This window comes from Chelmon rostratus, chromosome 15, assembly GCF_017976325.1.
Source record: "Chelmon rostratus isolate fCheRos1 chromosome 15, fCheRos1.pri, whole genome shotgun sequence".
NCBI classification, from domain to species: Eukaryota; Metazoa; Chordata; class Actinopteri; order Chaetodontiformes; family Chaetodontidae; genus Chelmon; species Chelmon rostratus.
The window spans coordinates 8,193,250-8,219,964 of record NC_055672.1 but is presented as its reverse complement, the minus strand read 5'-3'; the positions used below and the strand labels follow the sequence as shown (position 1 = coordinate 8,219,964).

Sequence of the window (26,715 nt, the reverse complement as noted above, 5' to 3'; positions counted from 1 at the left end):
GCGGGTATTTGATATCCACTTAATGACTCTCAAGTGGGACTAATATAATTAAGTGAAGCCTCTGTCTCTATCGCTGTCTTTGTGGCAGTATCAGGCCATAGTGAGCAGGAGTGAGTAATGTGCATGCATCCAGGCTCTGTAATTGGGTTTACGTTCATCCAATTCCACCCCATAGACTTCGCAGAGACAAATGGCACAGGAGTTTAGCCATTGGCACACATTCTCTTCTTTCTTTCTGTCTCTCTACCTAAGGTAGAGAGGCAGAAATGGAAAAACAGGTAGCTAGAGGTAGAGAAAGCATCAAACATAACCCCAGGTCAAAGGTCATTAACCTTTCATACTACATCACTGCTGGCTGACTTTGTATGGTTTTGCTCCGTTTTGGAAGCATCACTCTTAATATCTCTGTGCAAACATGAGTTGAGCTGCAACGATTAGCCGATCGCATATTAAAAATTAATCTGCAACTCTTTTGATAAATAATACATCGTTTCAGTCATTTTCAAGCAAAACATACCAAACATTTACTGGTTCCAGCTTCTCCTGTGTGAAGCCTTGCTGCTTGTCTTTGTCACATATGATGTTAAATGAAATTTCTTGAGGTTTTGCATTGTTGGTCAGACAAAACGAGACATTTGAAGACCTCGCTGTGGCCTCTGGGAAATTGTGGCACATGTGTTTCACTACTTTTTGGCTTGAATGGAGGAAATAACCTCAAAATTGAAAATGATAATCAGCTGAAGCCCTGTAGTTTAGACACATTGGCTCTACCATATGTTATCAGTGTATCTCATATGATATTTCTCAATGATTCTGTGACATTATGATATTCATAGTGGTTGTAAATTTGAATATGTGTATGCAAGGTAATCAGTAATATCTGTGTTGTCTTGGGGGACTCACACCCTTCAAAGTGCTTTAATATTCTAATTTAATTAGACAGTTTTATCAAATTAATCATTGAACTAATAGAAAAGGGGGAGTATCTGTGCTCCAGTGCGCGTCCCCGTGAGCGTTGTGTTGGCGGGGTCTTGCGGTCCCTCCCTTCCGATGCTCGCCCTCCCCGAGGCGCGTGTCCGCCGCGGCCCATTGTGTCCGCCAGGGGGCAGCTGTGTCTCGGTCTGAGGCTGCGCCGCTCCCGCTGCATCACAGAGAGGAAAATACCACCAGATGGCGGTTTAGGATTGCTGCTCTTCTCTCAAGGCGCGGTTCCGCTCGCACGGCCAATTTTCAATATTAAAATACGCACAATATTAAAACGAAAATCGATTTATTAGTTCGGAAGGCGATAATCGATTCGGGGATGGTTGCTAAAGGTGAGTGTCTTGTGTTTTTGTCGTGTTTTGTGCGGTGGGAAGGGAGACGGAGCACAGATTAAAGATGGTGGACACAGACAGGGAAGACTGGTTGGTTGGGGGATGGGCGTTAGCGGCTAACGGAGGTGAATGTGCTTTCTCTCTCTTCCTCAGTTACATTATAGCCTAGCAGAGCCGTTAGCTTGCGAGCTAGCCCCCAAAATTTCGGCAAGGCAACTTGCTACAGGGGCAAGTGGTTGCCGCAGCGCCGGCCTGTTTTGCCACCAATTTCCATCCGGCGCTGGAGTTTGGCTTGTCAACAAATAAAGAGCCATGCGGTGTGACGTGTTTTCTTGCTCTTTGCAAGGCAGGATTCAGAGCATCACCTTCTCTCATCTGCTCAGCCGTATTATGATTGTACGTTACAGTATTGCCCTCCTGCCGTGCGGTGCTTTCTCTGGTTTGGTTTGTCATCAGCGCAAATGCCACGTTGTCGCTGACTTAGTTGTCACCGTCCATTGGCAGTTTTTCTTTTTGCATATTTAAGATGTGAACAATGTGAGATGTGAGCGTTTTCCTTGTTGCTACTTTTTTCCCGTGTCAACATCAGCATCCCAGCTGCCTTCAAGTTTTCAGAGTAGTGGTGACTTTTCACACGGCTAATAAACATGTTGCTTTTATTTTCTTAATGAATGACAGCACGTGATTGCTTTGAAATCTAATGTTTGCAGGCTGCACTCGTGCATGTTTCACAACATTATTATGGCGCTTCTTTCCCCTTCCCGCCCCCTTCTGTGCGGGAAGCAGGCAACACTGAGCGGGGAAACATGAGTCACATTAGGGGGGGATGGGTTCCACCAGCCGTCCCCACAGGTCTAAATGGGATCCACTTCTGGCCGTCCCTCCCCTCCCACACTGACCTATGTGCGGCTCACCCTGTGCAGTGCAGCTAGGGATAGTTCATAGTGGGTCAGAGTGCCTCCTGGCAGCCTGCATGAATCTCAGATTGTTGCGTAACTGCTTTGTTTACAGTCAGCCATGTGATTTTTTTCTCATCCAAGCTGTCTTGGATTGCTATCTGCAGCCGGCTTGCCTGCCAACTTGTCTTCCATTATGGCTCAGTGTTTCCACCCCATACTGCACAAGCCATATTTCACTTATCCTGCAGAAGTTGAGCAATCCATGTCAAGACTGGTTGCAAGACTTGCATTTGCATGTTTTGATGAGATTCATGATGTCCATTGTGCACAGTTTTGCTCTCTGGTAACAGTTTTCTTGCTGTTTTTGACCTTTTTTTTAAACAAATGGCTGATGAAAATATATTATGAATGATTGTCTGTCATTTAAAATCTTTGGTAGCAAACGTCTTCATAACCACGTTCTCAACATGCATGTGAAAAGCCGTTTATTTATGATTGTATGGGATGAAACAGCTTAATACAGGGGTGGCCGATATATGATCCTCTGTCATGATATATGGAATTTTATAGTACAATATCTTATCATGATTCTCTGCATCATCAGTTGGGAAAGTAAATATCTGGTTTTGACAAAATGAATGACTTAATAAGAAGTTCTGCTCATTGATTTACACCGTTGGCCAAAATAGTCTAATACCCCCTGAGACGTTGAAGGGAAAGGGATAGTTACCATGGAATAAACGGTATGGCAATATCTGCGATGGTTGACAAATTCATATTGCCTTTATCTTGAAATGAGCTTATTTACCACACTGTAATGTTATTTATTGAGCTTGGATCACTTCCTGCTGTTCAGTCAAGTGCAGCAGGGCAACTACTGTTTGGCATGATTATTATAACAGGTCCAGTTCTCCCATACATAGAATGTAATTTAGGAGGTCTAGCCAGATAGATCTGTCCCTCCCCAGAAAGATATTTTTGTAATCATTATGTTTTTGCCTCAAAATGTTTTGTTTTGTGTGTGAAAGTGCTGCTGGAAGGATTTAGTCATGTACATCTGTACAAATGGAAAACAAGGTTAAATTTGAATGCAGTTCTGTTTGGAAGTTTTACAGTCGACAGTGGACGACTGAACATATCTTGGGTGCTCTTTTATTGCATCATCATGATACTTCGGCGTGATAGGTATAATTTTGAGGTCCTCCCCTCCTACACACAACACACACTGTGACCTTTGCCCCTATTCCATGTGCAGTGGGGCTCATGTTTTGATGCTAGAGCAAGTAGTAGTCAGACTACATGGCAGAGGTTGTTTACTTTTTCAGCAAGGAACACACATATAGGCCGTTGTCTGTAGTACTTGGGCTCACTAAAACACACAATTACAGTTTTATTATAGACATATACTATTAAGGAATGTACACTTTATTTGGCTCCTAAATTATTGGTTTAGATATATCTATGTTAATAGAAATGTATATCATTACAGGAGTGCTCTGTGTTTTGGCTTGTATCCTCTTATGATGAGATAATCATAAATGGCTTTATCCCTGAAGATTAAAACCACATTGCTTCTGACTATCCACACAATGTTCATATCTGTTTGTGGAAGAAAGTAATAAATATTCAGTTACACAACTGCCTGTCATTGCCTTGGGTTTGGGTATGGAACCGTTTGAAGTTGACATTCAGTGGCATTTCTTGCATAACTCTCTGAAGGTGGCTGATGTGAAGAGCATGTCATAGTGTAAACCTTGAGATAACATAGAGGGTTAACAGAAATGGTGACAAATCCCCCCTCCTTCCTCTATCCCTTGAATTGCTTGGCTCTTTGCCCTGTCTTTTCTCATAGTAAGCCTATAAAAGACTGAAAATCCTATAATGTTAGTTATTCATCGTATATACACATACTGGAGTTTGTTGTCATCTAAATGGTAATAATGGGTTATAGGGAATATGTAATGGGTATTTGTTTGAAGAGAATTGGTTCAGGCAGCTGCGGTTAAGAAAAGCAAATGGCTCGTCCATCTGCCACAAAGAGAATTTACTCTAGAAACGTCTCCTAATGAAAGGAAGATACTGTTAATTGTTTTAAACATAAAGTTATTATCAAGTAGGGCTGAATGGAATAGTTCGAAACTCCGAAGCTTCATTCATAATGTTGACATGTTAAATCAACATTTGAATCCTGCAGGTTTTTTTTTTTATTCTTATTGTTTTGCATGTGTTCAATCTGTTTAAAACCGGTATTTCTGCACATTTGCAGATAAAGCTTATAACAGCACTAATATTATTAATATTATACTATCTGTTGAATTTGAATCCAGTGGTGGCTACGTAGGATTGTTTCTGACTGGTGTGATCCAATTTCCAATAACTCCAGAGCATTGTAGAGTCCAAAAGTCAAAATCTGTTGAAAAGCCATAGATGTAGTAATTTCTAAAGTTCACAGCATCTTTCAATGTCACGAAATTGAATGCTTCAATCCACGTTTGTTGGCATTTAGCCTTTCAAAAGCAACATTTTCACTGCAGTCGGAAAAGTGTTCGCACTCCCACTTGCGGCACACAAAGGGAGGCTCGCGCCTGTGTTAACGTGGCGGCAGCAATCTAGCAGCAGCGTATCTACATTTACATAACCACAGTAGCAAAAATCTCTTTCAGCTCTAACGCTATTGAAGTAAATTACTTGAGTTGTTACCCCCAAAAGTGGTATTATGTGTCTCCATTATTGCAATTTTTTTTATTTTTATTTTTTTTACAATTTCATCATTATTTTATCCCATTATTTGATCGGAGTAGCCTGCTGCCAGCTTGTATTTATGATGACGAAACTGACAAGTTCTAATCATTAAACAGAGTTGATTTGATTTTTTAAAACATAGCTCATTTAGTCTGATGAGTCACTTTATTCAAAATGAGGATTTTTCTTATTTTATGGCGACGTTCATTCGACGCTTCATTGAAAACCTTCAAATGTAAAAAGAAAAAGAATTACATTCAGTACAGTCCTTACTAACGAGTATTGTTAAAGACCATTAATCAAATTGAATAGAGCAGGCCTGGGTTCCGTGTAATGAGTTGTGCTGTATAATAGTTCCTAAGCCAGAGGCTCCCACCACTCAACAGTGCAGTGCACTTTTTCTTAGAGCCATATGCTTATAATGACACGGCTGAGTAGTGTGTAACGGGTTTGACATTTGTCAGAGCCTATTACACGGTGACCTCAATTCAAGATGTTGGCTATAGAAAGAACAGTACTTCCTGTTCCTATTGTTGTCCAGCCTTTAGTGGTTTTCAACACAGTCAAAGGAAGGAAAAAACAATTATTGCTGCCATCTCTTTGGTCTATTAATATGTTAATAATACTGCGCGTCTTTCACCAATGAAACTGACTGAGGAGAAACAGAATGATTTGTAATAATTGCACTCAATCAATATAATACAGTTTTCTTCATAATTATGTGTATGAAAATAACAGAGTAAGGCAGAGATACTATACATAGGTGCATTGGTTCAGTGCTCTATAAAAGCATTTAACATAACAGAAATCCCAGAGGTCTCCCTTTAATTCAATGCTGTGATGGTGCTGTAGAGTAACATGTACATTGTATGCTAAAATGACACAAGCATTTGCATTTTCCAAGTTACATAACGGTGCTGCAGGAGTGTGATTATTATTTGCCCTGAAGTCTGCTAATGTCAATGTGAAAACACACCTGTGCAAAGCTTCCTAAAATAGTTTTGTCACCCCTGGCTGGTTTGAGGCGTTCCTTGTTTTGTGGTTTCCTGTTATGTAATTAGCTGCGTTACTGTTGTCTGTCACTTTTTTTTTTTTGTGCAGAGCAACTGAGGTCAGCAGTAAGATAGCTGTGAATCCAAGATGAATTTGTTTACTTAACTGTAAGCTACTGAAATGAGGTCCAGGCAGCAGTAGTTCAGAGCATTTTCTCCTTTCTTGTTAATCTGCAGTTGTAGAGAAGCAGCATCATCAGCAAAATAGATACATATATGAATAACCTAATTAGATGCATTAAAACAAAAATGAATGAAACTAAATTTGAACACCGAGAGTCACAGCTCTTTTTTTCCACTTGGAGCTGGACAAATTGAATTGTTGGCAATAATAGCGATGATATTTTTTAATAATCGCAGGTTTCTGTGGTTTAACTAAATGGTCTTTGTATACTTTCACACTCACTGTTTCAACAGAATTTGTAGATTCATTGGCCTCTCTTACACTATATTATTTCATTGCAGCCTCATTACACAGACATTAGAGTGATCTCACCTATTTGTTCTGACCTTTTTAAAGACATTACACAGAAAACTCAGGCGCCATTAAGTTAAATATTGATTGTTTGGAAATGTTACGCACGGCAGATTGCGATTGTCAATGAAGAGGTGCCAAAGTGCAAAGAGCTGCTGGCCAAGAAATACATTTCACTAAGTGCCTATTTGTAGGTTTGATATGCGACAACATTGTCCCTGTTTTTATACACAATGCCATGAATTGTTCATGCACAAGTCCTTATCGGTCATAGTGATCACCTCAATTAGTCTGTTAGTGCTAGTACAGGGTAGAAGCATATGAAGCATAAAGCTGCATTCAAGTATAGTCAGCAAGCCCTCCATAACTCAAAAAGGACAACGAGGTTTCAGAACCAGCTGGTGACCACAGCATGTGTACAGGCTGGGAAGTTTTCCCCTGTAGATGTTTATGCACTCATCAAAATGGATTACATGGATTTCTGGCTTGTGTTCAAAGCGATAATGCATGCTAGCTGTGCTTTGCAGATGGCTGCAGCCCATCTATTACCACACTACCAGTGGTGTAATATAACATTAAGTATTACTAAGCCAAGTATGTTGGAAGTTGCCAGGCTGATTGGGAAGGAAAATTTTGCATTGCCAGACATCATAGCAATGCAGTGTTGACACGATGATGGGTCAGAAAACGTGATGGCAACCGATTCTATTTCAGCACCGTAAGAGAGGTAGAATCTGTAGTCGGGGGGTATTTGTTAAAGTAATCCTATTCAAGCTGTCAGGTTGAGCAGTAATGAGATGAAGTGCGTCATGACGTGTGCATGTGCATTTGTGTGTGTGTGTGTGTGTGTGTGTGTGTGTGTTTCAGAGATTTGTGATGTCTCCTTGGTGTTCCTACATGGCTCAGTGGTTGCTAGGCTGAGCGAGCTGCTTTTACCTGCAGCTAAAGCACAAGTGTGTTTGCTGATGCAGCCAAGCTACCAGCTGGCACTGGCTATTACTAGTTGTATAAAGAGTGAAGAATGGGAAAACAATACCAAAGCCTCACTTTCCAACATCAGCTCACTTCTTTCACTGAAATACTTGGAGTTAGCTTCCTGAGTGGATTCTTGGTTTCTTGTACAGCTTCATGATGTTTATAATATTGCAGACTTCATTACTAAGTCTGTTTGAAGTCGGGTTTTTTCAACAAAGCTTCCTGTTTTGGCTGATCTAACTCCTCTGGCCTTGAAAATCTGTGGTTAGCTTTACTCTGATCTCACTGAATAGATGTAAAGGTGGAAAGTTAACACTTAAAAGTCCAACTGAAATTAAATTGCATTTTTTTTTGTCTGCTACAACATACACATACTGCACTGTAGGTCACTTGTCTTCAAGAACTTAAGAGAATTTAATACTTTTCTGTTTTCATGATGGCGCCTCCTAGTTTGCATTCATTCGACAGGATGAAATTAGCTCTCTGTCTACAAAGATGGAGACATTTAATTTCAATACAGCCAATCAAATCTTGCAGAAAGCAGTAGCATCAGCGTTCTATCATAGGCAGATTAGGCGGTCACACTGAGCCAGACAGCAGCTATGCAGCACAGGAGCCACAGGCTTTCAACAACAAACCACATTAGCTCTCCTGTTAAAGTCTTTACTAATTAGTCTTAACTACTGTCAGTTTGCGGCCTAGATGGCTAATTAGCTGCTCAGCTGCAGGATGTTCAGCAGCATGTAAGTGTAGCAAATGTGGAAACGTCACCGTTGTCCAGTTAGGTGCCTGATATTATTCAAAAGCTGCAACCTATGCTCATAAACTTTTGTTCGAGGTTAAACTGCAGTATGCACAGCACATCAACAGTAAATTCTACTTTTGACTCTTAAATCAATAAATCAGTCAATATTGCAGTATGCTGATTTTTGCTTCACTTGGATGTTTGACCCTTGCTGTGTAGAATGATGTTTGTGCAGATTTGACAGTAGAAGGCTGTTTTGAAATGAGAAGTATTTGCATATTCATAGATTCTGGGTTTTTCAGTGAAGGAGACACAGTAGGCTAAAAGTAATTTAAGAATTTTAACCAGATTATTTGTGGAAAACCCATGTTAACCACAAATTGCTACTCTCAGAATACTGTTTTTTGACTGCATTTTAGACTTGGAATTAATGCAGTAATTTTACATGGAGTTTTGCTACTTGTATTTGAGTACAGGTATTTTCTCCACCTTTTTCTGTGCCCTCATAGAAGTCTCTAACTCCATGGAAACACAACACAAAAATAAACATTGTAATTGCTGTCATTCTGAATGGTGTGAATGTGATAACGTGTTAATTTGGTGTCTTTTGATCGTTTTAAGATGACTGCAACCACGAACTTTCCTCTCATCAGCAGCAAAATCTGTGAAACACTTCCATCACCTGAAAAACATCCAATTAAAATACCAAAGCAGTGGTGTGTTTCCCTTTACAGTTCAGTTTATATAAAAGAATGAAATCAGTTCTTTTGTTAGTTGAAAGAAGGTAGTGCAGAAATATTGTACAGCTCGTGTTTGATGAAAATGATTCATAAAATAAGTCACATTAGGCGGTGAAATTATTGAAAGGCGAAAAAAGTCTAGTTCCCCACTTTCTTACAGGATGTTTGGATGAATGTTTTGGTTTATCTCATCTGCCTTCTGCTGTTTGGACAGCGAGGAAGTGTTGCGCCTGCCTGTGTTTGAATTGCCTGCTCTGTTGAGACTGACAGCAGTTCATTTTTACATCAGTGCTGTAAAGTGGAGCTTTGTAGACTGGAACACCTTATTAAAGACTGAGCCTCAGACAGATGGCTCAGAGAAAAGGCTGCCACCAGCGCTTCACTCACATTGAACACAGGGTAGAGTTTAAGGTGGTGTGAACAGTGAGCCTTTGTGTGAAGAAACATGCAAGTTTCTGTAAATGCACGAGAAAAGACTACATTGTCACGACATTGTGTATAAAAATGTCAATATTTAGCATTTATAAGATGACGGTTCAGACCATATTATAATGTAGTTGAAAATGGATGCAAGTACATTTTAAGTGTTTGCTAATGTTTTTATTGGCAACTTTAACTCCTCCCGTGAGGCATCCGTAGGTGTAGCTGGTGTATGAATGAATCATGAATGGCAATATAGTAAAACACAGTTGTAGTTGGGTTTTGGAGGACATATTCAAATGTTCTAGCCAGCGATTGCAGATATATTCCAACAATAGCAATCTATTCACACCCCCCCAACCCCCTCAGCTAGTTTCAGTTGGAGATAAGTGTGAGCGATGCGTTTGCTATATTCGTATACAAACAAAATAAACTCACAAAAAGTCACTCAAGGAAATATTCATACAACTATTTTTGTTATTTAAAAAGATTATTTTAAAAAAAATACAACCTTCTAAATTCAAGTTTCTCTCCTTCACACAACTAAAACAAGCTGAGTTGTCTCATCAAATCATCGTAAATCACACTTCTTTCAAACTTGACAGAAAATAACTAAAACTCACCAAAACCGTCTTGGTTAGTTTTTCTACTGCTCCATCATCAACTCTAGTTTCGTCGAAATAAACTCCTGGAAATTTTCTGCCTCTGCACGCTGTTTTCCCCGCTGCCTCTCTCTGCCGTTGCTTCTTTGTGCTGCTGGGTTAGCTCGTTGAACGAGAGTCTGACGCAGAGCGGCGACTCTCACTCCGCAGGCATCAACCAAATTAGCAAAATAAAATGGCAAAAGTCGCCCAATCAAAACAGCCAACGATGGGCCCAGCCATCGCCAATATAGTCTTCAGCCCTAGTTATAAGAATGCAAGGTTTATTTTTATATGAGCTGCACTTGCTGATAAATACTGCACATAAATACATATCCCTATATCTGCATAGAACCAGATTATAGTATGTTATTAAATGTTAATATGATCTTTATTGATGCAAAATCAGGAGGGTTGTTGAATTTTGGCTGTGTATAGCACCTTTCATTTAGGTTAGTGCTATTATAGTGCTAAACAGCAAAATAATTTGAGTTTAATGCACACGAAAATAGAAGTGATAAAAAAGACAGTAAGAAATAAGAGGGAATAGAAAATGTAAATACAATGAATGAAGAGCTGAAGGCTAAAGAGCTGCTTCCAGAACATCTGGCAGGCTGCTCCAGCATGAAAACCAAAAGCCAGCTCACCAAATGCTGTTCATTTGTCTGCTTCCTAATTCCTGGGTGGAAAGAATTTCTCTTGGACCATTGGCCAGTAGTGTGGTCGTGAAGTGAAATCCTGGATTTGCATGGTCATTGATTGAGATATGTGAGTTGTATCTGTGACTCCTCGGGTAGTGCAGTGTTTTGTTTTGTTTTTTTATATGAATGGAAAAGCAAGATTATGATATACCATTGATTTATTTGTGGAGAATGAAGGACTGACTCCAGTTTCAAAGACAGAGATTGACATGTTGCTCATAGAGGCGTGAAGTTAAATTCTCACCTTGACTTCTGGAGGGTTTTGACTTGACTTCGATTTACGTTTGCCGGAGCAGCCACATCTAAACTTGGCAACAGACCAGACCCGCAAATCCTCTAAGTGTCATTTATACAGGCGAGGTTAACAAGCAGCTTCAAGCACCAGCGAATACCACCTCCTCAGCATCAGCTGTGGCAGTGTGTGTCTCAGCGGTCAGTGTTATTTGTACACACTCTTATTTAATATTGATTCACTGGCCTGTGCCAAGCCAGTTCTGTGGTTGCACAGAGTGGAAATGAAGTGGTCGCAAAAAGAATGGAAATTTCAGCAAAGTGAGCTACAAGGCAGGGTTTTCTCACAGGTCTGCAAGATGTAATGTTACAGTTAAATAGACATATTTATTGTTATTGGAGACAGACGTCATGAAAAAGTTTTCACCATGAAATAAAAACCCCAAATGGCCACAAAAGAGTCTCTGCATAGGCGCGAAGGTCTGGGAAGGTAATTTAGAACAGAAAAAGATCTCATGCCTGAAAGTTGGTTTCATTTTGGGACTGTGTGTGTGTTATCTAGTGTACATATTTTCATGGATTTAAGATGAATCCCTTCGAGCTCTCCTGCAAGTGGCTAGATATGCTCACAGCTCTGCCCTGAGACATCATTACTTTGTATCACTCAGACCCCATCTGCTCTTTCAGCCTGTGTACAGAGGATTAAGGGGTTTCCCTGCCCACACTGGCTGACTCCAACAGATTATTTACCCATAAACCTCCTTCCTTATTCCCCACTGACTGCTTATTATCCTGCCAGCATTGTCAACGTGTAAACCAAACAGTCTGACACAGTGTCAGACAAGCCCGCTGCAAACAGCTTCCAATAACAGTTGACAGTTGCAGTCAAGGTTAGACTAGCCTTGTTTGGACACCGTACACAGTGGCTGATGGATGTTAACAGTGTGCGGACATAATTACTAATTGACTAATGTGATACATTTAGTCATCTTTGCAGTTTTTGTCAGAAAACAATTTGAAGTCGATGCATAGATGACGAATGCGTGTTCATCAAGATGCCACTGTTATTGTAGACTAGGATTGCATCTAACATTCGTCATTCATTAAGACTATAAAATGTCAAATAATAAGAAGAAAATGCACATTGAAAGTTCTGAAAAAGCATGGTGACATCTTGACATTTCTTATTTTGTCTGACTAACAGTCCAAAAAAGAAAGTTATCTAACATAAAATACAGACAAGCAGCAGATCTTCACATTTATGACTCTGGAACCTGACAATATTTGCCAATTTTCTTTGACTAATGATAAATCTATGATCAAGATCATTGTGGAATTTCTGTCTGACAACTAATTGTTTCAGTTTGATCATGGCCTTGGTATTATGATAGCAGCAGCGTAGATGCTTGGGCTTTTTGAATGGGATTGACTGTTTGGTCTTTCCTGCTTGGCTCTGTGCTCTTAGCCCAGCCAGGCCCAGCAACTCCCAAAATGCTGCCAAAGATTCAATGGGGCAAGCTGTAGGGCTGTAACTAACATTTATTTTCATTACTGCTTCATACTGTTAATATGCTTGCCTTAGTACTAATTGATTAATCACTGGATCTGTCAAAAAGCAAAACAATATCCACCACAAGTTTTTAAAGCCATATGTGACATGTTCATATGGTTTGTTTTTGTCCTCGCAAAAACAAAGATATTACGTTTAGAAATGACTTAAACGATGAATCATTGATCACAATATGTGCCTGTTGATTTCATGTTGATCACTAATCCGTATCCTTTCAGCTCTAGGTACAACTGTCCATGATTAAATATCTCATCTCTCTTTATGTCTTTGTTGTGTCTAAAGCGCTCAAACAACAGACCAAACTGTTGCGTGTCCCTCAGCACAAGAGAGGTTCATCTCAAAACATTACGACTGTGAATCCAACATGCTGCTGTCTTCGCCCCCCCCCCCCCCCCCCCCCCCCCCCCCCCTTGTCTTGCCATTTGTCCTAGACACCTGGCTGGGATTTACATACATGACCTCCTTGAAGCATTGTTTTAAATCAGCCATCTGCTTCATTCAAAGGTCACTAGCCCCGCCGTCTGATTCCCTCAGTCTTTATCTGGGCGGTCATTATTCCTCTCAGCTGCCTCTACAGTATTGCTACATAACAGCATTTCTATTTTATTTAATTTTTTTTTTTTTTTTTTGCTTTGACATCTGCCTCCTCAGATTAGCAGGCTTCTCCCGCTCCTGTGAAATCTTCGACATGCCGCTAGATCATTTGGAAGTAATAATGGGTGTGAGAACTAATGGCCTCCGCGAGGGCTGTGTGTAAGTCTGCGTGTGTGTTTATGAGTGTGTGTTTCCAGCCTCCCTCTCTCTCTCTCCACCCCTATTAGAAGTGAATATGAGGCAGACTGAAAATCAGGGCCAAGGTGAGAGAGGGAGCCGAGACAGATGAGAGAAGAACAAATGAGTCTATTTCTCTTTTTCTGCTCTCCTGCTGCTCTTCCCCTCTGTGCTGCTGTCACACTTTCTCCCTCTCTTTCCCCACCTTACCCCTCCTCCCATTTGCCCCTTCGTTCCCCATAAACCCCCCGCCACCATCCCTCCTTGTTCTTGCGGCTCCATTTTGCGTCAACTGCAGCCGAGCAGGCAGCCATTGCGCAGAGAGGGAGAGAAACATCCGCTGCCTCTTCTGTCTCTTTTATGTCGTTCCATAGCCTTGCACTTTTTTTTCTTATGATCTATTTATCCTTTATTCACAGAGGTGGTTCTCAGGAGATTGGAGGAAAAAAAAATCTATTTTTCAGCAGAGATCTTATCAGTTTGTGTAGTTCACAGAGCATCCTTCCCCTCCCCTCCTCTTTGCTAAGATCAGGCTTTGTGTGCTGCAGAGAATGAGCATACAGTAGTTTGTGGCAATAACAGATGGCTGTGCATTGCCTGTGTGTGTGTGCGTGTGCGTGTGTGTGTGTGCGCGCGCGTGCATGCACGCTGGAACACGACGATGTTTCTGACTCCGTGACTCTCTGTGTCGGATGGGTAATCTCCCGTGTGACATAATCATAATCTGGTTAAAACAGACGGCCACAGTTGGCCTCAAGGCTGCTCCACATTATAAGGCCAAGGCTCTTTGGTCTCACTATGTATGAAGGCTGGCAGCATGATAAAGTGCAATTATTGTCTTGGTGGTTCGGCTTGTAGCAGCGGCCCAGAGGGACCGATTGTGGTTCAAGCTCACAAGTCAGACTCTGGTTGGCTTTCATTGTGCGAGGTTTTAAAAGCATGAGAGCTTGCTGATTCTTTTTATTCTTTCCTTGTAGTAGTTCAGAGTTTTATGACAGCCTTGACTTTGACTTACATGTCAGGACTTGAGATTCCAGGTGGTCTCACACTTCAGTTCATCACACGGTAGCTTGGTGCTGCACCAGGTGCCAGGGCTGCAAATTAATATTTTATTTTTTGGTTAATCTGCTGATTGCTTTCTCAATTAATTGTATCAATTAAAAAGTCTCTCATCACAATTTCCAAGAGTCCAAGTGGACATATTTAAAGTGCCATAATCAACATTTTTGGCTGCAGCAGGCAGTGTTTTCATTGAAATACCCACTATACACTACTTGTTCAGCACCAAAGGGCAGAAAGACAGATATTTCCCTTTGGAGTTGATGGAGACCAAAAACAGAAATAAAATGAGAGTAAAAATTTAACATTTGCTAGGTGGCAGGTGGCAACTCCAAACAAATATGCTAGCAGGTTAGCCATATCAACTTTATATGATGATAGTACATCAGTTTTGTGTCCACAGATTCTGCTGCCCCCCAAAAATATGTTTTTGCAAATTGCTTTTTCCCAACCAACAGTCAAAATCCAAATATATTCACTTTACTAACATATACAAAAACAGCAAATATTATGTATGTTTGAGAGGTGCAAAGTGATTTTAGTTGATTAATTGACTCCTTGTCTCAGCTCTTGTACGCTCAAGGGTAAACAAATACTACCTTTAATGATGTGACTTTGTCTCTTCACATGTGTCTCGTGTTTGTAAGTAATGTAGTGAGTAAGGTAGTAATGTTTTCCCTCTGCAAAGTCAAGCACCAGTAATGGCACACTCCCCACTTCCGGCTTCACGCACCTGGCCATAAACACATTGAGTGTTGCATATTTTCCAGGGATGAGGAGAGAGCAGAATGCATTTGTGGCAGCTGGATGATTGCAGTTGCAGAAAATACTGTCTTTAATGTGGCATTTACTGAGGCACTCTTAATAGTATAAACGGTTGTAATGAAGGTTCAGTAAAGGGATCAGTAAAGTGCATACCATATAATTTAAAATCAGTATGAATGATTGGCAGTAGTAGCCATGTGTCCGCCTTGTATCAGTTTTAACTACATGTTTTTGAATTGAGCAGAAGTGAGGGACATGCACCATTATTTGCCCTGGGCTGTAAAGACTTTAACATCACTTCATTACCATTTTAATTTGAGCTGGCAGGTGCTAGATTGAATGCATCGCCTGGCCAAGCTGTAGCGCTGCCTTTCTGCAGTTGACAGTACCTAATTTCTGCAACCTCAGAGAGCCTTGGTGAGAAAGTATGCAAGGCATCATGCAGTTTAGGTAGAAAGTGGATATGAATTAGATGTGTTGCTAGTATGTGACATATGCCTTGTTCTGCTGAGTTACAAGAACTTCCTGTTTGTAGTTGGTTATCGGTGCAGCATACAGATCATGCAGGTTACTGCCTGCAGTTGTCGCCTTCTGTTTCTGTTCCTTTTTCACAGGCAGATCGGTTGTCTGATCTTCAGTGTATCAGTACCTGCTTGTGTCACGTCTGTCTTGATATTTCTTACCTGGCTGCTTCTCTGTCTCTGTGCTGACTAGTAAACATTTCATTTGAAGCAATTTTCAGATTGTTGTCCATGCATTGACAGTGGGCAGTGTGCTGAATGGGATATGAGTTTAAAGCCTGTTTCAGACATGCGCCCCTTTACATTATTTTGATGGCAATCTAGCATTTTTGTCTCATGTCTGAAGAAGTATCCTGGCTGCATTTATATAAAACAGTCACGATGGCAGACTTACTAAGCTTTCATCATGGCACAAGTCTGAATTGAACGCAGTCAGATTAACGTAAACCCTGCAGCAGCAGAAGGTGAAGCATGCAGAGAGAGAGAGATTACATGCACGTCTTGTACCGCCTTCAAAAATGACTTTAATAAACATATTATCTTCTCTTATTTACAAACGCAGGGGAATGAACCAGAAAACACTGTGAAAAGGGCCAATTTTAAGGAGTTGAGGAGATCGATCTTCCCTATCGATCTACAGTTTTCTCCTCATGGTGGAGTAACTGGAGTACAAGAGGTTAAAATCCCTCTCACAATAATAATTGGACCAACAGTATCTCTATGTATTTCCAGGTTTATTCATGGAAATACAGTACATTGATGCTTTATTTACAGCAAATGGTAATGGATTAACATGCGGCCATTTGATGCATGTGTACTGTCAGCCAAAGAATTCACTATCAAATAACATCAAATGAGGAGTCAACTAGTTTGATTTTTCATGATAACGTTATGATAAACCTACGCAATGAGTGACAAGTGTTTAGTAGTAGTAGTTTGGATGAGCGCAACAGCTGAGGCCAAGCAATCGGCCTGTTCTGCGCTCATTAATTAATTTATTACAGCTTTAACAGCAGCCTGTGGAAGAACAGTGATGTTGCATGTCTGGATGAGAAAATGCCATCACTTTATGACGATGAAGATGAAGCCAGATGATGTTACATATTCCATGTATGAAAAGGGCTCAAGGGATAGTATTGCACATTACAAGATGCAGTTGGACTGATGGTGCATATGCTTGTGTAAAAATCACGCATGTTCTTGCTTTTCTCTCTCTTTACACCTCACCTCAAACACGAAGTAGGATTTCTGTGTTTGCCTCCTTTTTGAAACCAGTTAATTTAGTCAAGAAAATATCACAAGAGGCTAAAATCGAAACAGAAACTCAATCTTCTTTTTTTTTTTTTTCATTGTTGTTAGCTACAACACCGATTCCAAAGAAGTTGGGACGCTGTGTAAAATGTAAATAAAAGCAATAGTCTTTTATCGACAGCAAGTTTTCCCCTCCCATGTAGTAATCTCCTTTATTCAACCATGTGTTCATAAAGTGGTGAACCTCACTCCATCCCTGCTTGTGAATGACTGAGCCTTTCGAGGATGCCCCTTTCATACCCAATCGGTGTTGTAGTGAATTAAGTGCAGTGGAAAATGATATTCTAAGCAGCACTCAGTTAAAGCGCTGGTGACACATACTCAATTTTCATTCGTCAGAGTGACACATTTGGCAAAGCATTGCAGATTTCAAGCATGTTTGTGACAGATGTCGCAGTTGTGTAACTCGTGAACATCAGTGGCTGATCTCTTTATGGCAGGTTGGCTTTGAGGCTAAACCGAATGCATAGTTTGACAATATGACTTTAAACCTGACTTAAATCAGCCCTTTCTGCAAATGAACTCTGCCCATGGTCAGTTTGCTTCATTTGCACTATTGAATCTATTTTGATTAAATTAAGGCTCTACTCTGGCTATAAAAAGCAATGCTCTATTAACACTTTTAGGATGTTGGTTTTTTTTCCAGCTTCATCCTGTGGTTTGAGTTAACACACATGCTCCAGAAAGGTCAGTTTTGCCGTCTCTGAACACGCTACCTAATAGGACTCGTGTTAAACACTGTGTATATTCATCACCACAAACAAAGACTCCGCTCTCTGTTTCCTTCTCTTTTGGCCCTTTGCTGCATGGCATCCCCCCTCTCTTTCTCCCTACCTTTCCCTACCGTCTCTCTGCAGCTGTCACTATCACAAATACAGCAAGAGTCTTTTAAAAAAACCCACCAAATCATGTAGTGTAAGGTGGGTGGAGAAATCATGGCGCTGTGAACCGTAAAGGCTTTAATCGCAGTATGATCTGTATGTGGTTAGTCATTATAGCCGGGTGCATGTCAGCTGGCCGACTTTTTGAATGAGCAGTTATCCCTGAATGTTAAATAACAAAAAGCAGTTAGTGAAAATGTCTTTAGCTCACTAATTTTCTCCCTCTGCAAGTATTATAGTCTCTTTCTGCACATTTAAAAGAGGCTCACACGTTTCCCACCATTAGAGCTCTATGAAATCTGTTTTCATTTTTTCTGTGCTGTGAAAAAATGTTTCTAATGGTCGGGAAATTCCGGATTTTTCTAAATTGCATCGACGTTCTGGAAAATTTCCACAATATTCTGCGATTTACATTTGATTCTGTTTTTTTAAGTCCTGCGACTTTGTCCTTGTTTCCTGCATTGCTGGATCATAGGGCCCTACATTATTTTTTTCCCCTTTGATGTATTTTGCAGATCTGAACTGTGGAAGCGCCGGTCTGTTGCAATCAAATACCAACATGTAGAATAAGCACTGCCCTATCTGATGCAGCAGGACTCCTGGCTGAAGCATTTTCAGTAAAAACCATAGCTGGTGCTCAGTATGACAAGCAGAAAGGGGTTGGAATGACTGAAATATTTAAAGATGGCATGTTTTACTAATCACACCGTTTCGTGGACCTCGTTGGCCCTGCAGCCCCAGAATGTTAAAACTGAGCAGCAGCTTATTCAGAGTTGAACTGCTGACTCGATGTTGGCCTCTCGCCAGAGTGTCTGTAGCACAGAAAAGTCCTCAGATGTACCAGTTTTTCTCTCGTGGTGTGTGATGACAGGCACTATACTATGACATATAATCATATGTCAGTTACAACCACTGGTTGCCATTCACTGTGCTGCTAGTCCTTCCTGTGAGTGCTTCTGCTTTAATTTATGTAGCACCTTAAAGCTTCTCACTGAGTCTTACTGACATAATGCATACGGCCTTGGCCACTTCATTTCATGAAAGCCATAATATACAGTATGGCCTGAGGGTGTTGTAATTGTTGCAAGCTGTCAAAAGAAATTAGTTTTTGGTGTAATTTTGAATATTTTGGTAGGGACGTACCAGCATTTGTACACCCATGAAACTGATTAATTAAAATTCTGTCTTTGGTACAGACTCAGTTTTGATTATATAGGCTGCTGATGTAATTAATGATCAGCAAACGCAATTACTCAATCGCCTCTGACTAGAGTTGGGTATTTTATTTAAACATCAATCCTTTTTTGTAAAAACTTACCAAGCTGTTCAGTGAAATTGCACTTTTGTTAGTCATGTTAAATGCTTGTCCTGTCGTTTGGGTAAAAAATTTTGGCCTAATATTATGTGATTGCTGAGTAGCAGATGCAGTAAATTCATGTATGAGATGCTCGTTCGCTTTGCTGAATATTGTGAGCATAGAGAGAGAAAAGTACTTGCATGTGCACCTGCTGGAAATATTGCATGATCCCAGCAACTGCAAGCTGAAATATATATTGGATACAACGTTAAAACAAGGTTTAAAGGTCATGAGGGTATATCAGAATTTTGAAGGCTCAATAAGAAAATAACATTGTCCTAAGTAGTGTGAAGTTTGATAGCAGACGTTTCATTATAATAGCCCTTTTTTGGCGTTACATGCAAAGATGTGAGATAACACAGTGTTTTGTTATCAGAAGCAGCGGTAGCGGTGAAGAAATTGGCTGTTGCTGTTCTGCAGCTCAGAATTACACATGCAGCTGTCTGACTTGATCGCAGGCTATTTGTCTTACTTTCAGCTGCTGTGATGTATTTTACAACACATATTGAAGATGGCTGGAGGGCTGTGTGACAGATAAACAGGTGGTTCTTCTGGCATTTGTAGGAAATAACTTAGTCAGCTCTGACAGACAGGATTTTATACCCTGAAATAGATAAATAGATTTCCTCCCATATCATTTCCTCCTTTTTGTCCCATCACCTTTAGTCATTTCACATTGTTTCATGCAGGCCGGTTTTCCTTGAAACTCTTACACGAACATATACCACGCATACAGTCAGAGTGGTCAAAGCACAGTATGAGGCTTTGCTAAGTTCTCTGTGCTTTCAGGTCACTGTGTCACTTTGACCTGCCGTCTGGAGAGTTGACCCTCTCATTTTCCAGTAATGGGATGATCCGTCAGGCCAGCAGGTCAGCCAAGATCCAAGTAAATTGAATCTGCTTAAATCCATCGGGGTTAAACTAGTCCACTGGCCTTGAGCGCCCAGCGTTCACCCCTGACACTGCTCCGGTTCTCTTCAGGGGCAAACCACAAATGAGTGCAGACACCTGACTCTGCCTCTTCCCCCTTACAACATCTTAACACTGTCACAAAGTGTGGGGGTGAAAGTACATTGAGGAGACCACAGTGTGAGGAGATAACGCAGCATGGTTTCCAGTTACAGATAACAGCCGAGGCTGATTTGGGTTAAATTCTCCGCAAGCGAAGGTGTCAAGATAGACCGTTATGGAGAAAATAATGGAAGTGGTGAATCGCCATTGAGCAGAAAATGACTTGAGGACTGTACTAAGTATGTTGCTACGGAAACCAACCTTGTAAAGATGAGTGCTTTGCATCCATATCTGCTGACAGAACGTTCGATCATTTTTTAAATAATTGAGCATGCCAAATTATTGTGCAGGCTATGCTTGAATGTAGCCACACAGAGCGAGAGAGAGAGGCGTAAAAGTTAATCCACTTGCTTGGGTGTAACATCAGCTCAGCAAGTGAGCAGCAGCTGTATAGTGTGAAGAGACTGGAGAGACAAAGTTAAGCAGCTTTAGTTTGTGCCAGTCAGTTTGAGCTCTACAGAGCAGTACATTTGCTGAGGCTAAGGCTGTGATATAAAGACAGAATAATACTTTCCCATTTTCTTCAACTTGAATTTTCTTTCCGTCCGACCCTTCAGCAGTTCATTAAGTAATCAAGTGGGTAGTTTTCTCTTAAGTACCCTTTACTCTTGCCCAGCTTGTGTTTGCTTAAAGGACAGTGATTTTACTCTATTACTGAATATTTGTCTGGAGACGTGGTTTCTAATCTCCCTAAATATCTTCCTTATGGCACATTAAGTTTACCATTTTGCTTGTGTGTTTGAAGAGTGGAGGAGATGTTGAGGAAACAAGCTTCCCTATGGAAGTTGGTTGCGCTGTTATCTGTGTGTGACCGGGCTCTTTACTTTAAGAGGCCCATAGGAGTAAAATTATTTTGCAGATATGTTGAGCAGTGGAAGCAATGATGCATGATATTGTGGCAGAGGGGAAATTGCTCCTTAGCTCTATGGAAATGTTTAGTTGGGTTTTTTTTTTTGTCCATTACCCAAGTATCTGAGAAATTCTTTAACGAATGAGTCTGAGGTTTAAGATTGTTTGCAGTTTGTGTATGGGACACAGATTAAGTAAATGTTGTGTATCTCTGTGAAGGTTTACTAAAAGAGGTAATAACACTCATGCCACATGGAAACCAAAGAAGAATGTGTACTTGGTTTCGGGAACCACAGATGATCATTTTCATAGAATTATTACCCACCTTGCCGGCTCTTGAAGTTATCAGGTCCGTTCCTGGAGAAATCTTGACTTTGAGAGTACTCCTGTCCTGCCCTGCTACTCTGCAGCTGGTTGTCATTTGGCTTTTGGGGAATCTTTTTTTTTTTTTTTTTAATTTAAGGAAAAGCGATTTTTCACCAGTCTGAGTCATTGCATGTGAAAATGATTATGACTTCCTTCCTAATCCTGATTTACAAATGTCCCTTTGGCAGCGTTAAAGGTAGCATATTCTGCTGAAACATCTGTATGTCTCTTTATGTTATGTTTCCAGCATTTGTAATGAACTTGTTGAGAGTCCTGTTGACACCTCTTATCGAGCTTGAATCTCTTTGTGCTTTCAGCGGCAGCACACTTTAATGTTTTGCTTTGTGCCGGCTACTTACCTTAGGCCACGCAAACATTAGAAAAACAGGCTAATTATGCATTGTAGCTTAATTACCATGACAATAAATGCACTGACTTGGAAACAGCTGGTAACTCTTTGACAAAACACTACGAGCCATCTTTTCTCTTTGGCCTTTATACGCCAGTACAGCAAGTGAAATATATATTTCTTTGTGGATTTCACAGCATTAGGATACATTTATCTCTGTCAGGTTGTCTTGAGTTGTTTTGCAAGTCATTTCCATATAAATGACCAATATATTGCACAAAGATTACATTTTTTTGTGGCTTAGTCCTAAAAATAATTTATTCAGTTAATCTTTCCCATTATTTGTTGGTTTTATTTTGTCTGTTTTTCTACTTTGTTCTGCTCTAATCGTGTTTCATAATTGTACATATTCCTCTGATAGGTGGACGCAGTGGGAGGTGTTAATACCTAGCTTTACTCACCAATGCAGGATTACAGTCTCACATCCTGAAATATTGACAGTAGAGACAGAAATGACAAGTTTCAGTTTATACTTGATTTATTATTTATTTGGGTTCCACCATTACCTTCCACAAAGAGGTCGCTAGTCTTCGTGGCATCCACACAAAAACAACAACACTTAAAAAAGATCATTTATAATCGCTGTATCTTTAAGACAAGAAAATGTAAAAGGCAAATGTGAAGATGAGACAATACGTTTTTGTTTTAGTGACTTTTTGAAAGAAAATGGGTTTTTAATCAGTCTGATCTTAGAAGGGAACGTAGTCCAGGCAGAACCTCTAACAGTTCTCATCATCAGCTATTTGTTTGTGGACTTGGTACTAGATGACCACTCCTCGCTTGATACATACAAGTACATACAAGTTTTTCGCAAAAGAAGAGTGGTGTATTTTTCCATTTATGTTTGCATGAATAACAGGAAAATAAATTTTAATATAGCTTCCAGCATGGAGAGAACAATGTAAAGCTAATCAGGCAGCTCTGTACTGTATTTTGTAAGTTTTTGTTAGATGCTTTTCTGCAAAACATGACCAGATGACCGGGCAGTACTCCAGGTGTGAGTGGTGGAGTGTCCAGACAACATCAGTGATCACAGAGGGCATATACAGAACATTTCCTTGAAATAGCGACGTCCTTTCCCATCTTGGAGACGATCTAATCAATCTGGTCAAGCCTAGACACTAAGTCATCTAATCTCAGACCCAGTGATTTGGTTTTAGTGACCTTCTCAACTGATATCCCATCTATAGACAAGTTGAGTGCAGTGGTATCGATTGGCTTTATTGATGGCAACACATACAGGAGCACATGTACAGTATCTTTGCAACCATCCTTTTTTAAAGTCTTGTGATTCTTCCCTGCTGATGTTATCAGTGGAAAATCCAGACTGGGGTTTTTCTGTCTCGAACGCAGCACAATTGTAGCCCACAGTACTGGAAACAGGGGCTCAGTCTCTAGAGATAACGGCCAATTATAGCAGATGCAGTGCAGGTTATAGCTGTCAGAAGAATCAGCCAGCAGGGACCAGGACAGCAACAAAGTGTGTGTGTGTTAACTGAGTTTTCTGAGAGTTATTTGCAAAATCAGCTATTTCTGCAATTACCACCTTATTGTTATCACCTGTCAAACCTCATTTGTGGCAGTTTACAACATTTAAGTAGTTAAAGGGAACAGTTAGTATCAAGTGCAACTCAGTGCTTCAAGTATTGTGTTTCAGGGCTGTGTTTCTACCTGTAATGAAAATGTTGAGTCCCCACGGCTACTGGCATCCACCTTGCTGAAGTGTCACCGTTACAAGTGATGCTGTATCATTACCAGCTGCAGTGGCACTGTAGAGTCATTGACCCTGCACCCTCTGATCTCCCTGTAGAAGAAGGGAGAGAGGTTTCCTTTGGAGATCAGTGAAATAACACAAAATAATAAGATGTATACTATTTTCTACCCTGTTGCTATAATGGTGTAGCTGTTGTTTTAGTACAGAGCTGTCAGGATGTGCTGCAAGGTGTCATGTTGCTAGTTGGTATATTCCCTTTATGTCATTGCTGCTGTTTTTATTTTTCCTTTGAACGTGAGAAAGCCAGATTATTCAACACTATTTCCAGTCAAAGAAAAAAAAAATCTCTTCCTCATTTGAAGGATGTGACCATGAAAGACATTAGCTTTAGTGAGAAGTACTTTGTGAAACCAGATTTATGACTTTCTGTCAAGGTCTTTTGGCTGCGTCACCGTACAAGCCTCTGGCACCGGAATTGATTTATTACTTTGAATAGGATTTCACCCATTTACTGTCACAGCACCACTGCATTGCTAGCAGGATGCGTCATACATAATCAGGCTGTGTTATACCCATAGCATATTTCTGTTTACACTCTATCATTAGCCTAGTGATGAAGCCTGAGGGCAGAGGTTTGCCTCTGGAAACAATTTTGCCTACTTGAAAGCAAATTGTATTTTCGGCTAGGTGTTAGAAAAGGAGTCTGTTGCCATGCAGTCATTCTGTAGCCAAAGTAATGCTGTTTCTTACTTTGTTTCTTAATAGTCACATACCTGTTGAGAAACTCTGCACTTGAAATGGCTTTGCAAGATCACAAAATGCTAATATGTGCAGCGTCACTGAGCCTATTTTCAACCTGCTGCTTGTTGTGTGCTCGATCAATAACGTTTTCCTCCTTCTCATGGTACTTTTGGCAAAGCTATTGAGCTTGTTATTCTACGCTCATATCCATACTATTTGTGCAATATTATATGTTGTTTCAACTTCTGGTGACATGATGATATACACTCCAGGAAGGTGTGTTTGAGTAATAGATCTATTAGCTGTAAGGCTTATCAGATGCCAAAACAATGGCTCTATAACTTAATTCTCTTGCCACTACAGTCACAAAGTAAATAGCAGAAATGTGGTGCTTTACTGGATAACACACTGCAATTTGTTGGACCAAAGGTGAGCTAGGCTCAACATTTTTAGTTGGCAACACCGTTTTGTTTTTTGTTTTTTTGTCTTAGAACCCTCTGCGTCGAGGCCTCATTGAAATTAATGAGGGAGCTGTGTGGTTATTTGCAGTCAAACTGTGTTTACCGAGAACACTTTTACAGAGTGTTCCTGAGCCCATGCAGTAATCTCCTCTATACAATCACATGTTCACAAAGTGGTGAACCTCGCTCCATCCTTGCTTGTGAACCACTGAGCCTTTCCAGGATGCCCCTTTTATATCCAATCATGATACTATCACCTGTTACCAATCAACCTGTTTACCTGTGGAATGTTCATAACAGGTGTTTTTGGAGCATTACACAACTTTCCCAGTCTTTTATTGCTCCTGTCCCAACTTTTTAGAAACATGTTGTTGCATCAAATTCAGAATAAGCAGATATTTACAAAAATCAATGAAGTTGATGAAATCAAACAATAAATATATAGTCTTTGTACTATTTTCAATTGAGTATATGTAAAAAATGATCACGTTCTGTATTTTGTCTTTTACACAGCATCCCAGCTTTTTTGGAATCAGTTTGTACAAGTGAGACGATGAACTAGTCCAGTTTGAGTCATAAATTGATGAGTTTGAGAGGGGTTTAAATACACACTGTGTACGTTAACAAGTAATCTACCAGAAACTGCAATGCATTGAGGCAAAGGTTTGCTGTTGAGGCAGGTTTGTTTAGGAGGGTATGTCTGCCTTTTTTTTTCTGAAGCCCCTTGGTTTTCACACCCCTGCTTTCATTTTACCAACAAATCTCCTCCATGGACTATGTTACTACACTGTTTAAAGGTCAAGATATCTTCCAAAGGTTTAATACTGTCATGAAGGAAACAACAGGCTAATTTTAGCTAGCTATGTGACAACTGTGTGTGTTTTAGGAAGAGAGAAACTAATCTGAAATTAACTTTCTCCAGCGCTGGAGGAGTCCTGTAAGAGTCTGTAAGTCAGATTTCATGGAGCACTGATTGGATCTGTAACTGGTCCCGTTCCGTTCTCTCCCCCCTACTACGGTCCCTCCTGTCTCCACTCAGCCAATCAAATATGCCGTCACCGCCGGGCTTATGACCCACACCAGTTGCTATAGCAACGCCGGCCTGCCTCCTAGAGAACATGTCACGCATGTTAAGTGGTTCTCAGATGCTCGCTCGTTGTCTCTCTGTCTTGCACTCTCTCCTCTCTTAAACACACACACACACACACACACACACACACACACACACAGAGATGATGAAGTGACTCTGCAGACCAGAGATAGTTAACATGAGGGTTTGTTTTAGTGCCTCTGAAGCAGCACTTATAACTGCACCGCCTAACCCCCAGTCTTTCTGTTCAAGCATGAGTGGCTACAGTTTACTGTTGAATATCTCAACATTGAATTTGCTTCTTACCATAAAATAGAAACAGTGCTATAAAAGTTTTGTGTGTAAAATCAGACTAAAACTCATCTGCTTGACATATGTCAATAGTGCAACATTTGTAGCAAGCAGTTTAAAAGTTTGTACTGTTCTTGAACATCCCGGCAAAATACTTATGCTGCTTTTCTGTCTGTTTTCAAGTCATTCGATTTAGGCTGTAATTAAATTCTATTTATTTTGGGGTTTATAGTGGCTTTTGCCCAGGTGAGGTTACTGAGCAGTTTTATTAGAGATCAAGCTCCCCTGATCCTCTTTGACACCCCTTGAGAAGAAATGTACAGACACAAACGTGGCCCGTGACACCACCTGGAATGTTTTGACCAACCAGCCACCAGCTGTTCAACTGTCTGCATTCCTGAGGCCAGAACTAAACTCCTGTAGTGGCAGGGTTGTAAGTGACTGTGTAAAAGTGTTACCTAGTGAGAACATTAGCCCTGTCTTGCATTATTTCATGTAAATGCTTAATTTTTCCTACCTGTCTTCATTCATTAATGCTGTATTTAAAGGCA

At 40.4% G+C, this 26,715-nt stretch overlaps 1 protein-coding gene across 1 annotated transcript in view; it reads left to right on the top strand.

Moving 5' to 3' along the window:
- Positions 1-1,177: 1,177 nt before the first annotated feature.
- Positions 1,178-26,715, top strand: part of stag1a (stromal antigen 1a) — a 44,413-nt gene continuing 18,875 nt past the window's right edge. The window contains exon 1 of the mRNA XM_041953210.1: positions 1,178-1,316. The gene's annotated coding sequence lies outside the window, so the exon portion shown is untranslated. The remainder of the gene's footprint in view (positions 1,317-26,715) is intronic.